The following is a 15,342-nucleotide window of genomic DNA, read 5'->3' as shown; positions in this document are numbered from 1 at the left end:
TGCTCTTATTCCTTTATGTTCCATCGTTTAAACACCAGGAAAGTTCATGTACTGATATAGTCCTTAGATTTTTTTTTTTAAGCTGGGGAACTGAATCCAGTCTTCTGAGTCTGCGTTTTACAGCTTTCCCCTTTTACATTATTCTTCTACTGTCAGTCAAGGGCATCTCATCCATCATACATGTGCTGGATATCCAACTGAGAGTATTTGTCTAGCTTTTATCATTAATATCTAGGAAAATGAAGAATAGGTACAAAGGACTTTGCTTTTAGAAATGACTCGTGTACATGCTCTGGCTTGCTCAGGCAGATGTGGTAGCTCACATATTTCTGAAGGAACAGCCCTAACTGCTAAATACTCATGGTCACAGTCACCCTTCTAGCTTCTTCTCTAACTCCTTCACTTTCTCACAAAATACCTACCTCTTTATTATTCCCATTTTACAGGTGAGGAAACCAAGGCACTGATCTTCAAGGCATTGTATGCATGCTTTGAAAATAGCAGGTTCCTTGGGAGTATGTGCAACCTGATTCATGTATGAGTTGCCCTAAGTGATCTTGGAGATGGTTCTCTTGTGGATGGTCTTGCCTATGATCTCATGCTGTCACCAGTCTAGGCTCCAGACAGGTGTTCCTAGTTCTTTAGGAAACCCAAAGGTTCAGTGACTAGGCCATCATGTCCATCAATACCAATGGAACATATGATTGAAGTCCTACTTAGTACCAAGTTCATGTTCCCTGGCTGGCAGGAGATGTACAGTCAAAGAAGTAAGCTTTGCTAAGTTTAATGTTGATGAATTTGACAACATGGTAGCTGAGAAGTGGCTACTGTCTCGTGACTGTAGTGTCAAACACATTTCATGCCATGGTCTCTTGGACAAGTGATAAGTGCTTGTGCTATACTGAACCTATGCTCACCAATAAATCTCTCATCTACTCTATAAAGAAAGAAGAAATGAAGGTAGGTCAGTCACTGCAATATTATGGAACTTGACCAAGGCCACACAGCTAGGGGCTATACCTCAACTATCCTCAGAATCTAGTCACAGCTTCACTTGTATAGTGATTCTCATGACAACAACTCATTGATAATTATTGATAATCAATCTGAATGCAGTATGGTATGTCCCCACCCTCTTTGTTCTTGGAGGCTGTTCTTCAAGGGGAGAAATAGGGCAGAGGCAGAGAGGAGGGTTTGGACAGCCATGAGTATGGATGGAATGGCCTCTGGATACTACTCAGGTCAGACAAGTCTACTTTATTGTTTCAGGGATAGGATATATAAGGGCTTTTTTAGGGATAGGGTAGAAAGGGACAATTGGTCACGGCATGGGTGCAGGAATCCAGAGTGGGATATATCTGCTGAGTTATGAGGCTTATAGAGAGCTCTATACAAACTCATATATCAGACAAAACCAGACATGGTCGGCCACCTGTGTTCAGGGACACTCTCCAGCCAAACACAGGCAGAGACAGGGAAGCCTCGCTGAGAAAGGGAAATCCCCCCCGCCCCCCCCCCCCCACACACACTTTGCTTCAAACTCAAAAAACTATCTGATCTTGGAGTACTGCTACCTAAATAGTGAGCTTTCCCAACAGTATAATTTGGTTTACAGGCTAGAACACTTAGGTCCCCTGCCATTATTAAAGTTATAGGACAGCACAGCATCTTTAGCATAAGGAAGGAAACAGCAGAAGAAAGGGAACTATAATAAGCATGTCTTCCTGAGCTCTGAAGTTATAGCTCGTTTGTTTCCTGTTACTTATACTTGATTCGCCAATTTTTGTGTAATGAGCTTTTACTGTTTCTATTGTAACACAAATTAAGAATTATAGCTGTGAAAATATTGTATCTGCTTGCTTTCAGAATATGAACCTCCATATACATGCCCAGCTGGGAACACTAGAGACTAACCAGAGTAGAATGAAGGTCCTAACCCATGGGCATCATTGAAACACACTCAGATATGAAGATTTGAATTCCCTTTGTAACAAATAAACTGGAGAAAAAGGATGATGTGCAGGTGATCTAGGCTTTGAGCTCCTGAAACTCCTGCATCAATCTCTTAAATGCTAGCTTTATAGGTGTGAGCCTATCCTGCATTCGATCTGTAATGATAGATATGGAGAAACTTCACTTCTTACAAACAGTTCTAGTGAAACATAGTGGCTCATGCTAGGAAGCTCGGTAGTTCAAATGGCTTGGGATGCTTGAGACTACTTTACATACTAAAATAAAAGGAGACAAATTATTCTAAGGAAAAATAGTAAATATTATGTGTGTAACTAAACAGGCTTAGAAGCAAGGGTTGGGATTTTAAGGCCATACTCTACGATATAAAGAGATACTGTATGTGTGTCAAGTGTATGTCCACATGTGTCTGTAGGTGCTCAGCACCCATGCATAGGCCTGAGGATTTATTCCCTGTCCTCTTCCTCTGCCTTTCCCTCTTGAGAGAGACCCCATCATTGTGTTATTTGCTATGTTGAAACATCATGATGAAAGGCAGCAGGTTTGGAGTCAGGAGCAGGAAACAGAAATCCCACCTGGAAATGGGGCTAACTTATGTGACCTCAACACAGGTCACAATGCTGGAATTATTCAACCTCCCCAAACACTGCCACCAACTGGGCACCAACTAACAGTACAAACATCAGAGCCTGTGGGGGCGCATTTCTCATTCAAACAACAAAACTCATTGCACTTGCTGTTAGGTTGGCAACTAGTAAGCCCCAATGATTCCCTGTCTCCTCTTCATCTGATAGTGATGGGATTATAGGTACATGTGCATACCCACACCCTCTGTCTTATATGGGTACTGGGGATCAGAACAAAAGTTTTCATGCTTTCACAGAAAGCACTCTTATTCCAAGCCTTCTCCCTAGACCTTCTCTTTAAAAAATCTAGGGAGGGGGGATTCTAAAAATATTAATATTAGCACAAATTTATAGGAAGAAATAGCAGCTAAAGTGCCACCTCTGAAGGCCAGAAACACAAGATCTTCTGGAGACTCGTTTGAGGTATCTTCTAGGTCTTCAGAGGATTCTTGCTCTCTGTGACAATATGCCTGCTATGTGTACTAATCTACCTTCACTATTAGCTTATAAGCTAATACGTTGTACAGAGCATATCATCAACATACTCAGCAACATGCTACAGACTGTGAAATCAAAGGAAGCTGGAAGAGGTGAATTATCACCTTCCAGAATTCCTGGGATCAAGTAAACAGCAAAGTTATTTATGTCCTCAAGGTGTCCCAGGGCAACCAGGGCTAACTTGGGAGGAGGGAGCTGTGCTGGAAGATGACTGCTTGGGAGGAGCACCATTAAGTGTTGTCCCTCTGTCTGGTACATTGCATCTGCCAGTGGGATGTTGTTTGTAGTAGACCACTGGGTACCAAGCCAGCCTAGTCATTGGTCATTCTCCCTTCTAGCAGAAGCTGTGGGAAGCTGGCTTCTATTGTGCTGCTTTGACACTGCCAGGTTGTTTCTGTTCCACTCTGCTTTGTGTGTTGTATCTCTTGCTGAAAAAGCTGGATCCCAGATGTCTAAACTCTTAATAGAGGAAGTTTTACAGGATGTCCCAGCTATCCTCAAGTACCTGCATTGAAGCATTCCTCCTGCCTCAGCTTCGCTCATAATTGGGGCCTCAAGTGCATACAGGTAAACCAAGTCTAGGTTCCACTTATTTTACTTTTTTCTTTTTATCTGTTATTTTGATTTTTAATTTAATCATTATATATATATATATATGTATATATATATGTGTGTGTGTGTGTATACATATATGTGTGTGTAATATGTAATATAAATGTAATATCTTATTCTCTTCCAGCTATCTACTACATCCTCCTCCTAACTTCATGTCTTCATCTCTTTTCATTTAAATAACCCACTGACTCCAGTTAGTACTGTCTATATAGCATGGGTGTGGCCCATCCACTAAAACATGGGCATCTAGTGGCTTTATCCTCAGATCAGAATGGTTCTCCCTCTCCTTATGAGTTCAATTACTATTAACTCCTCCGTGAGGGTTCGGGCCTTGTGGGTCCCTTCCATACCTGGGCTAGAATGTTAAACAAACCGATATTGTGCAGGGAACCCCAGCTGCTATGTGTTCATGAATGTAATGAGTTTGTTAGGTCTAGAAGAAATCATTTCACAGCTCTCCTCTCCTCCTGTACATAATACCTTCTTAATTCTTGTTTCAGCCTCAATACTGGTACCATTCCCTCTAGGAGGCCAACTACCTGCAAAACCAGGTTGCTCCTTTCCAGGAACTGACTCCTATAGATGATTCTGTCTTTATTTCCCTCACATTATTAGGGTCTATCTTGAACTGTTCACTCCTTTGTTTTCTTTCTCCCAATGAATGCTAGCTTTGAGAAAGCCTGGTTGTTTCACCCATGGCTGATGTCCATACTAGTGTTGGAACCCAAAAGGCACTCCATACATACTCACAACAAACATGAAAAAAGGAGAAAATGTTTGTAGAGCATCTATGTTCTCTGTGCATTGCTTACAAACACAAACATTGATTTGATTCTTTCCAGAAGCCTTAAAGAGAATGCCATAGCTTTGTTTGCAAAGTGAGGGAGCTTCCAGAAATGGAATGTGAGACAGAAGGCAGGCAGGCACCCAGGCTGTGTCAGAATTCACACATGATCCACCAAGTAAGGCTGGCTCCACAGTCCACTCTTGTTCCCTTCTATCAGAGCTTTCTTATGTACTGTTTTCCTGATGCAGTAAGCACTATAATTCATGACTCTACTTGTGGCCATTTGAAAGCATCCGACAGACAGAGAGATCAATACTTATGTGGCTGGACTGTCCTCTTCAGCCTCAATCTACCATGTTGTTCCTTTGCAGTACTTTCCTAAGCTAAGACTGTCAGCTCCTAGCTAAGATAGAACAGGGTTCAGGGTGAAGACTGTTCCTATTAGTACCTTCCCATGGTCAATCATCTATGGTCCATAATTATATGGATTCAGGACTGCAGCTAGAATATTTTCAATAAAAAATTGTGGGAATTCAGATATACTGTCATCTGGTTGCTACTTGGGATCTTAAGTTGCTACAGGTAGCCTGAAGGTGCAGCATGATCTAGCCTCTGTCTGCATCTCCACTCTATCTTTCCAGAAGCCTCTCCCACATATCTTCTACGAAGTCATTCCTGTGTCTAACACCTACTTATTGTTATGGCTTTCTGTCACCATGCCCTCAAGTACTTTGCTCACTGAGTAATACTGGCCTGGTGTTATTTTTAAGAATTTCTCTCATGCTGAATCTTTCTAGAAGGTTTGTGTGTGTGTGTGTGTGTGTGTGTGTGTGTGTGTGTGTTGTTGTTTTGGTTTGTTGTTATTGTTGTTGTTGTTGTTTTAAATCAGCCACACTCTTCTGCCCTGTTCTAGCACTTATTTATCCATGGCCTATAATAACCAACATATTATGCATTTTTATAATAATTGCATTCCATTTTAGGGACTAATCATTGGTATTGGTATTTCTTTTTTATGCTACAAGATCCCCTGAAACTAAGGGATTAAATCTTTCTCATGACAGAAATAACAATAGAAATACTTATTTATGTATTTCTCTAATATACTAGATTCTCTATCAAAAGCCACACCCACACATATTTTCTCCTTAATTTAGTCAATGAACATATAGTGAACTGAGCACATTCATTTAGAGGCATTATATATGTACTTAACAGTAAAACACACATGATAGCAACTCTTTAACCTCAGTACTCAGAAGGTAGAGACAGGAGGATCACTATGTATGAGTTTGATGCTGTTTTTGGCTACAGAGTGAACTCAAAGCCAATATGGGATACAAAGTGAAATCTTGCTTCAGAAAGCTATTGAATGTACAAGGTATTCTACCTACTCAGGGTGACTTCTGAACATGCCCAGAAGTCAATCTCATTACCTATTCAACTGAATCTTTCTTCACACTTCTGAAGACTGCGATGGATGTCCCCACACCCCTTGTTTATTCTTGATACTTGTCTCACTTGGCTTATTCAATCTGAGAGGTGGGTATACTTTCTCTGTTTATAATTATACCTCAAACTTCCTAATTAGTATCATAGAACCTCAAGTTGGACAACTATAGACAGCTTATCTAACTTGAGTATCTGTATATATACAGTGATTTTTGATAATCTTCATGCGCAACCCAGCAAAGTATTTACTAAGAAAGTCAACCGTCTGGTGTTCAGCTCTGGACCCTGGGCTCCTTCGTTTTAGGCTCAGGGTTACTTGCCATCCCATGTGTAACTTCAGAGGCAACACTCAAACCACAGTTTCTCTCTCTGTAAAATGAGCATGTCAACCCCTAGTCCCACAGGTCAGCAGAGCTCCTGATTCATTCTAAAGGTTTGAAATATATTAACTACTAATATAAGGGACCATAAAAGAGAAAGTAAGTTCTTGATTTTGCAAATTGGGAAAGAAGGCAGAAAAGGAGAAAGTATTGATCTAGCTGCTGGCTCACCTGAGGACCCTACCACAGAACTTCCACCTCTCAAATCCAAAACCTTTGTAATTTTTTTATGCATGAAGCCTATGAAACTTTCAAGCCTACGCTATCAATCTTCTTTTACCTCCTTCATTTTTTCCTGAGGGTTCTTTAAAATGTTGTTAGCTATGAGATTACAGTTTCTTAAAGATCATTACTACAGGAAGGCTTCATTGCCAGTGAAACTTTTCTCTGCCAGGGGGTGGATTCCTTTGAGGTGGAGAATGGGAAGGATATTTAAGAAGCAGAAAGAAGGAGAAAACAAAGAGGAGAACCACGGTGAATAATTTTAGACATGGAATCTCTTAGCTTGCAAACTACAGAACTCTGGGAAAGGAAATAGACTTGTTACAAGAAATAGCTGTTTGCCCGGAGAAAAATCAGGATTTTGTTCCCCTAATCCAGAGGCTGATGAGCCTTCTGTTGCTAAGATTCATTGAAAATGCAAATTGAGAAGAGAACAAAATCAGTTCTATATGCCAAAATATTTCTCATCTCATCAAAGACAAACTGTTGCCAGACACAGAAACCAAGCTGAACAAATTTCCTTCTTGAAGACCAAAGGGATAGGGCCAGACAAACCTGCTGGTGTCCTCTGACTAAAATTCACAACTGTTTAGAGAACTGGCATTAGCAATTATGAAGAGTCTCAACCACAAATTATTGTTCCTTACTTCTCCATTCTTTAGGCTCTCGATCTATCTCAGGCATCCAATTTTACCCCTTCCAGTACACTCATGTTTAGTCAAAACTTCCAGCAAAGGTGACATCCAAGACCAGAAAGAGCCCTATATTTGTGCTCTTCCCTCAAGATTCTAATCTTTTATCGTGGCATCAAAACTCCACTGTGAGGGGCTTGACATTAGCACATGTCTCAAATGGAAAAAGCAAGCCATACACAAAAGACTCTTAAGACTTCAAGACTCATAGGACTTTAACGGGATTGTCAATAGATAAAGGGAAAATCCATACAACATCACTGAGGGAAGATCCCACACTGGAATTTCCTCTCACTGAACACACACACACACACACACACACACACACACAGAGAGTTTTATTTAGGGTTTCTATTGTTGTAAATAAATGCATGACTATGACTACTCTTTTTGTTTATTTGTTTGTTTATTTGTTTGTTTTTTTCGAGACAGGGTTTCTCTGTATAGTGCTGGCTGTCCTGGAACTCACTCTGTAGACCAGGCTGGCCTCGAACTCAAAGATCCACCTGTATCTGCCTCCCAATTGCTGGAATTAAAGGGAAGCACCACCATTGCCTGGCAACTATGACTACTCATAAAGGAAAACATTTAATTGAGGCTAGTTTAAAGGTTCAGAGGTTTAGTTCATTATCATCATGGCAGGAAGCATGATAGGATTCAGACAGACATAGTGTTGGAGAAGGAGGAGAGGATTCTATACTTGGATCTGCAGAAAGCAGGGAGAGAGAGAGAGAGAGAGAGAGAGAGAGAGAGAGAGAGAGAGAGAGAGAGAGAGAGAGAGAGAGAGAGAGAGAGTGTTATTAGGCCTAACTTGATCTTCAGAAGCCTCAAAATCTACCCCCTAGTGACATACTTCCTCCAACAAGGCCATACCTCCTAATATTGCTACTCCATATAGGCCTATGGGGACCATTTTTTATTCAAATCAACACACACACACAAAATCTAGTCTAGAAAGACGGAATTTTGACAAATATGACTAAGATAAACTTGCCCAAATGTACTCTTTCTAGATGAAATTATTGGGAAATGTCTTTTCTCCTAACTTCCAGTGCATTCTGTGGCCAGCTATGGATTCTATACCTTGTAGAAAACAGAATTTGTGTGCTCTTAGGATCTGACAATCTCCATAATAAAGCTTGATTTGGGAACCTCTTGCTCTGATGAGATGTTCGACAAGCTGTCTTTCTTCTACTACCAAGTGGGCATCTTGACACAGGAGAAACAACCCCATGGAATGGAAGTGTTTTGCAGAGAAGGACTAGATCAGCCAGATAAGAAACACCACTGCAGCTCAACATATCTGATGCACAACTGGATTCGTCCAGAGTCAAGCAGGAGAACTTAGAATTGGAAATTGTAGGAAAAAAAGAGATCTGAAGACTAGCAGTCTAAGCAGGATTACCGTGGGAGGAAGGCGCAGAATGGGGATGAGTTTTGCCTCCATAAAATAAAAAAGATGTGAATTTGAGATTTTATTCTAAAAGTAATTTCCTGCCAGCATCTGGGAACTTTATTTTCCATCTCCCAAATCTCTTACCAATAACTGGAAGAGTGAGCAGAGAGTCTCCCTGACTGCCTTTTCTGAGAAAAGCCCACAGTCCCACCAAAGACATGCTATTCCATGAGATGATAATCCAACCCGGCTGTGAACAGCCCTCTCAATGTTCTGACCTATGGAGGGAAACTCTATCCCTGAAGCTTAGACCAAGCCTTCTTCATCAATTATCTGCCCACCTTGGAGTTTTGCAGAGCCTCAAGTTTGGAAGGACCCAGTGACTCATCATGTGACTCAGCCCACTGGTCAATCATGAAGTGAGTGTGGCTTGCTGGTGACATGAGCAGTTGTTTAAACTTGGAACAGTTTCAGATTTTTCTGTTCTTTTCTCTCTATCCTTCCTTCTAAAGGGGCTATACACCATTCTGGTTGAAGCTGCTTCCTTTTATCAAGGCTCCAGCAGATGAAAGGCAAAGAGCAGACATGGGAATAATGGACTTTGGGCAGCTCTGTTCTTTCTCTCTGCAAAAGAATGAAGAAATTCTAGCCCAAAGGTCTTCCAAAATGGCATGCCAGGCCAGCCTCTTTGTGCCTCGTGTTTATAATATAGGACTTTCTTAGGAAGTTCTGCTCAACAAAAATGCCATGGATGTCACATACCCATGTACCCAAACCATATAGATAACTTCACATTTCACATTTTTTAGTAACCATATTACAAATAATTAGGAGAAGCTAATTGATACCTTTATGTAGTTCGCTAACCCCACCATATAGCATTGCAAAAATGCTATTTTGAACTATTTTTAGAGTTATTAGAATTATTTGAGAAGGATTTTGCCTTCTTTTCTCTTCCTGCCTGTGTTTGTGTGTGTAGTGCAGCCCTTGTATATGTGTGCATATGTGTGGAAGTCAGCTGTCTTTTATATGGAGTTGTCCACCTTGATTTTAAAATAGGATCATTCACTGGTCTGAAACTTACCGAAGAAGCTATGCTGGCTGTCCAATGAGCTCTATGGATCTGCCCGCCTCTGCTTCTCAAGATCTGGGGTTACAAGCATACTCCAAGATGCCTGGCATTTTTAATGTGAGTTATGAAGAATGAACTGAGTCCAATGTGCCTGCAAAGCAAGCACTCACAAGCTGTGTATTCTCCAGGTCCTATGTTATTTTTTTCTAAGTCTACAATATCAACATCTATTTTATATCTATGATACATCTCAACTGATATCTTCTGTCACCCAAATGGACAGATGAGTAGGTAGTCACTATACTAGACCAGTAAGCTCTAGATCTGAGCTGCACCTGTTTGTTCAAAATACAATTTATTAGCAAGCCACGGAGAGGCTTTTGCTGGCAATAATAAAATATTAATAGAGTTATATATCAGTAAGTGTTTGCTGTGTTGGAGATGAAAAGCATATATTTATAAAGCTTTTATGATTCTTTTAAGTGTTTGGAGGGTGAAAATGAAATAAGATAAGAGGAAGACATTAGAGCATATGAAAGAGATGGATGTTATCAATGAAAATATCCTGAGTAATTTAAAACCTAATAGAGAAGACGAATGTTTTTAAAGACTTTACCTATCAATGAGAAACAGTATGTATATAAATAGCAACATGAAAGGGAACAGCTGGTACATTCTATAGAAATTAAAGAACAGCTTTCTCCCTCTCAGGTGGTACAATATTGTAAAGAATGCTTATTTTAGGCATTGCACAAGGGCAAGGATAGAACATGGATTCTGCATTAGTCTCCTTCTGTACTGTAATAGCACACTCTAAACCAAAGCAGCTTAGGGAAGGAAAAAGTCACAGTCCATCATTGACTGAAGTCAGTATGGGAAGTCAAGGCAGGAAAATGAAGGCTTGCTGTGCCATCCAGTATTGTCTCTGGCCAGATAACTCACCAACAGCCAAGGAAACATGGAAGAAATGTAGATGCTGCTGCTTTCTGTCTTGCTCTCAGACTTAATGCTCAGTTAGCTCTCATATGCAGACCAATACTATTTGCCTAGGGAATAGTACTTCCCACAGTGGGTTGATGCTCCCCCCACCCCAAACAATTAAAAAGACAACCATCTCCCACAGCCCATCCTGACCTGGGCAATTCCTCAATTGAGGCTTTCCTTTCCAGTTACTCTAGGCTGTATGAAGCTGTCAATTAATGCTAAGCAGGACACATTCCAATATACTACTAGAAATAAAAAAAAGTGATACCACAGTCATAAGAAATATATATTTCATATCATTAAAAAGGATATTGTTCATTCTAGCTACTTTAATTCCTTATCTTGGGGAAACTGCTCAGGATGGTTGTAAAAGTGAGCATATCAATGTACTTTCTTCCCTGACACAAGAGTGCTGAAGAATTGGAATCGACCCACATATCCACTGAGAGGCAGGAATTAAGGGAACTGTGCTTCTATCTGGATGTCCAGGCACGTACAGAACAGTGTTGTGAAGTCATTTAATTGCAAATAGAATTTTCCATTTATCACACACACGCACCTAGTTCATGAATGTGTTAATGTTGAGGGGCAATACAGATCTAATAGCATTCAAAGAACCCTGCCAGTCCTGGGGAGGTAACTCAGTGAGTAAGGTGCTTCCTGTACAAGGAGAGTACCTGTGTTTGACTTCCAGCACCATTGTAATGAGCTAGGTAGGGCAGCATGTATCTATCTTCTTGCTGCTGGGGAGAAGGACACAAAAGGATATTGAGCTCCAAGGTTAACCAAAGACCCCGTCTTTAACGATAATGTGAGTAGTGACTGAGGAGGACAACAAATGTCAAGTTTTAGCCTCTGAATTCGCAGGTGCCTGTGCACGCACAGTGAGAATGAAGCAAACATGCAAAACGTAGCGTTTATAGAGCTTTCGTTCATTTTACTTTTTGGAAAACACTATTTTAATAGGAAGCACATGGTGTTTAATTAACAATTAGACTAAGTAATACATTTCTTTACATTTTGATTACAATAGAAACAGAAACATAAGGATTCCCAAAGGGTTACTATGGAGAGATAGATTTCCTTCCAGGTGGAACATTAGAAAAGAAAATACAAGGAATTCATTCTCTAGTCAAAATGATTCTGTTTTCCTCTGACTTGTTATCTAGACAATGACTTCATTTCAAGCCTTCATCTTCTTTTTTTTTTCTTTTGCTTGGAATTGAGAAGGAGCGTGCGCGCACACACACACACACACACACACACACACACAGAGAGAGAGAGAGAGAGAGAGAGAGAGAGAGAGAGAGAGAGCATGCTGTAAACTGATTTCTTATCTGACAGGTTTATAGATTACAACCTTCACCCAGGGATGTGTGCAAGTTTACCTGACAAGTGCGAAGCCTCAAAAGCTCAAGGGGCAAAAGGGAAGTGGTAGGCTGGGAAAATGTGCAACAGCAAAGCTATTAAAACATCAAATCAGCTCAGCGAAAGGTGAGCTGAGGACGTGTCACCTAAAGAACAGAACACAGAGCATGTCTTTCCGTGGGGAACATGGCATAGTTATCTCCTGGCTCTCAGAGAAAGACACACTGTGATTGCACACAGCTCTGAGTATTTCCTCCCCCATAAACCTGCATAATGAAATCTCACCATCTAGCCATAGTTAAAACAAATGGCTCAATCATAGCCATAATGCTATGGTCTTAAGGTGTGTTGTATATAAGGAGATGGGGTTCATCAACTTCACATATTGTAACAAAACATCTGAGACAATGATCCCATGAAGAAAACTGGCTTGCTTGGTCTCCAATCTAAGATCAGGTATACACAGCTTTGGAATTTGGCAGGGAGAGCAGGGAATGATGGGAATATAGTACAGATGAAAGTGCCTGTCTTATGAGCCAGGAAGCAAAAACAAGACAGAAAGAGACTGGCATCAAATAATTCCCTTTAAGGGTACACCCCAATGACTTAAGTTTCTCCAATGAAGTGTCATTTCATAAGACTCTGCCCCTTTGTCCCTTGGAGCACCACTGTGGAGACCAATTCTGTAACATTTGGCCTTCATCCACCTCAGAGCAAAAGTGATGAGGGATGGGGACCTTACAAAAGTGACTCAGGCAAACATGTATCCCCTGTTCATCATATAACAACACAAAGTGAGTGATTCCATACAACTTCAAATCTGGAGCACCTTGAACTTCCCAACACATTTTTGGTGTCTGTAAGAAACCAACTTTGTTGTGATTTTGTTATAGCTGCAAACAGCAGCTAAGACAGTGAATCTTTCTATGTGAGTTACATCTCCATCCCCCTTTCTTCCTTTCTCACTTTCAGTAGCAAACATCACACCTACACATGCATGACCTTATAGTCTCACATTCAGGCTGCAGCCATAGTTACCTCTCATCTGTCTCCCTCTGGGTCCATCTAAAGCGCCAAGCCCCTTTCTCCACATTGTCAAGTGATCTGGAGCACTTTCTAGGAAGCCAGCTCACCACACTTACATATCCCACCTAACATTTTGTTTTGTTTTGTTTTGTTTTGTCTATTTCCACTCCCTTCATTTCTAATGTGATTGTACACCTTGAGTTCTCCTTGGACTATTTCACAGGATGCCTTAGAGGTAAGGACTCAGAAGAAGAACCTGGAGTTCATATTCTCAGGACACACAACATCCTTGGACCAGCTGCCTCTCCTTAGTAAGCCCTTCTCATTTTTCTCCTTCTTCCCTCTGGCTCTGCTCCTTCTGCTTCATTCATTTTTTTCTCCTTCTTTATCACTGCAGAGACAGGATCTGTAAGCATGGTATACCTGGCAACTCTTTCTCTTGTGTGACCTTTCCTAGGAGGACATGAACATCCACACATGGATCATGCATCACCTGCAAAACAGAGATAGGACCACACCTGAGCCCAGATCATTGAATTGATGTGTTTACTGGAGGGATTTCCAAGAACATGGGTGGCTCAAAGTCAACTACACTACCAAAGTAGCCACTCCAATATGGGTGACGACTTGCAAATGTTGCAGCTGGCAAGTCACTCAAACATCTCTGTCATTGAGTGTAGAACATCTGCTTACTGGTTTTATACATGGAGGTGAAGGTTGGCATGAATTTTGTAAACCTATACATGTCTTGAACCTATTGAGTTGTATCTTTATAAATTCACTTATTTTCTGAGTCTTATGAGTTTCTCCTCACTCCTGAGGTTTGGGATTGATAGTGATGCTTCAATGTAGAAGCTGAGTGTTGGTGCTTCTGTGAAGTTTGGTCCTATATCCCCAAGGCAAAGTTACACAATATTACTGAACTGATTTGCCTTCCCATTTAATACCTCTATACACTCTCAATATGCTTTCTCTTTACCCCTCCCACATGCTGTCTTCATATCTTTTTAATGTTTTATGTATTTAATATACATTTGCATATCATGTAAATCTATGTGTCTGTCTGCCCTGCAGTTCTGTTGGTGCAATGTGTGAATGCTTATGCTTACAGGGGCAAGAAGAGAAGAAGCAAGTATTCAATTCCCTACAACTATATTTAAGGGTGATTGTGGGACATGTGAGTGCTATTAATTGAAACTCAGTCCTCCACAGAAGCACCAAATACTTTATACCATGGAGGCATCTTTCTGCTCTTCTTGTCTTCATGTTGTTAAAGTAAACTTCAATACATTTTTAAATATTTTTTTATTTTATGTGTGCTGCTTACACATATCCATCTGCATGTGTGTGCCAGAAGAGGGCACCAGGTATCTTCCATATACTCTCTACCTTTGAGACAAGGTATCTCTCTCTCTCTCTAAACCTTGGCTAGACTGAAAACCAGCATATCCAAGGATCCACCTTGCTTTGCTCTGTTGAGCTGGAAATCCACATGTTTGCAAGGTCACTTGTTTGCTTGTTTGTTTGTTTTTCCTATGTAGGTATTGGGATCTGAACTCTGGTCCTCATGGTTGTGGAGCAAGTTCTTTTAACCACTGAGCCATCTCTTCAGCCCCAAGATGCTAGTGCTATGCATGCAGTTTCTTCTCTGTCCTTTGGATTTTCCTGATGGACTGTCAAAACATATTAATACATAAAAAAGCATCTGCATCTTTTATTTGGCCACTGTGAGTGCCTGTGTGTTCTTCTCTTGGTAAGTTGTTTGTATATAATTCTGTTTCTAGAGAAGGGACCATGGTGCTTAATGATGCTTTGATTGAGGAATCTGTATGCATACTGAGGGACAACTTGCTTTCCAGCCATACATATATAATCCAGGAATCAAAGAGCATCAGGTAGAGAAGGAGATCTATGCATGATGGACAGCTTGGCTGGGTGGTTGCCAGGCAGCCACTCAAGTGCCAGGCAGTGAGCAGCTTCTTTAGAGAGCAGGAAGGATTGCTTTGACAGTTACCATGGCTGTTTTCAAATAAATTATTTGCTGTGATTGCAAAGGAGTGTTGATTATCCACTTCCCTGGTAAACCTGTAAAAGTAAGCTTGATTCCTGGTCAGTGTGTAGTCATCTTTCCAAGCCCTTGACCTGTTGAAGAGCCTTGATCATTGCCATCAACAGAGACAAGATGTTTTCCTGAGAAATAGACTCGATCACTGTTCTCGGAACAAGTGGAACATGTGAGCTGCCAGCATAGCC

General features: G+C 40.8%; 1 non-coding gene across 1 annotated transcript; it reads left to right on the top strand.

Annotated features, from left to right (window-relative positions):
• Positions 1–440: 440 nt before the first annotated feature.
• LOC115032638 (small nucleolar RNA SNORA70) lies at positions 441–569 on the top strand. Its single transcript, XR_003838273.1, has one exon. It is a non-coding gene; the product is annotated as a small nucleolar RNA SNORA70 (small nucleolar RNA).
• Positions 570–15,342: the final 14,773 nt, after the last annotated feature.

This window comes from Mus caroli, unplaced genomic scaffold (genome assembly GCF_978045245.1).
Source record: "Mus caroli unplaced genomic scaffold, Mus_caroli_1 scaffold_13, whole genome shotgun sequence".
In the NCBI taxonomy this organism is placed as follows: Eukaryota; Metazoa; Chordata; class Mammalia; order Rodentia; family Muridae; genus Mus; species Mus caroli.
Note: the sequence above shows the minus strand (reverse complement) of the source record. Positions and strands in the feature narration are given on the sequence as shown.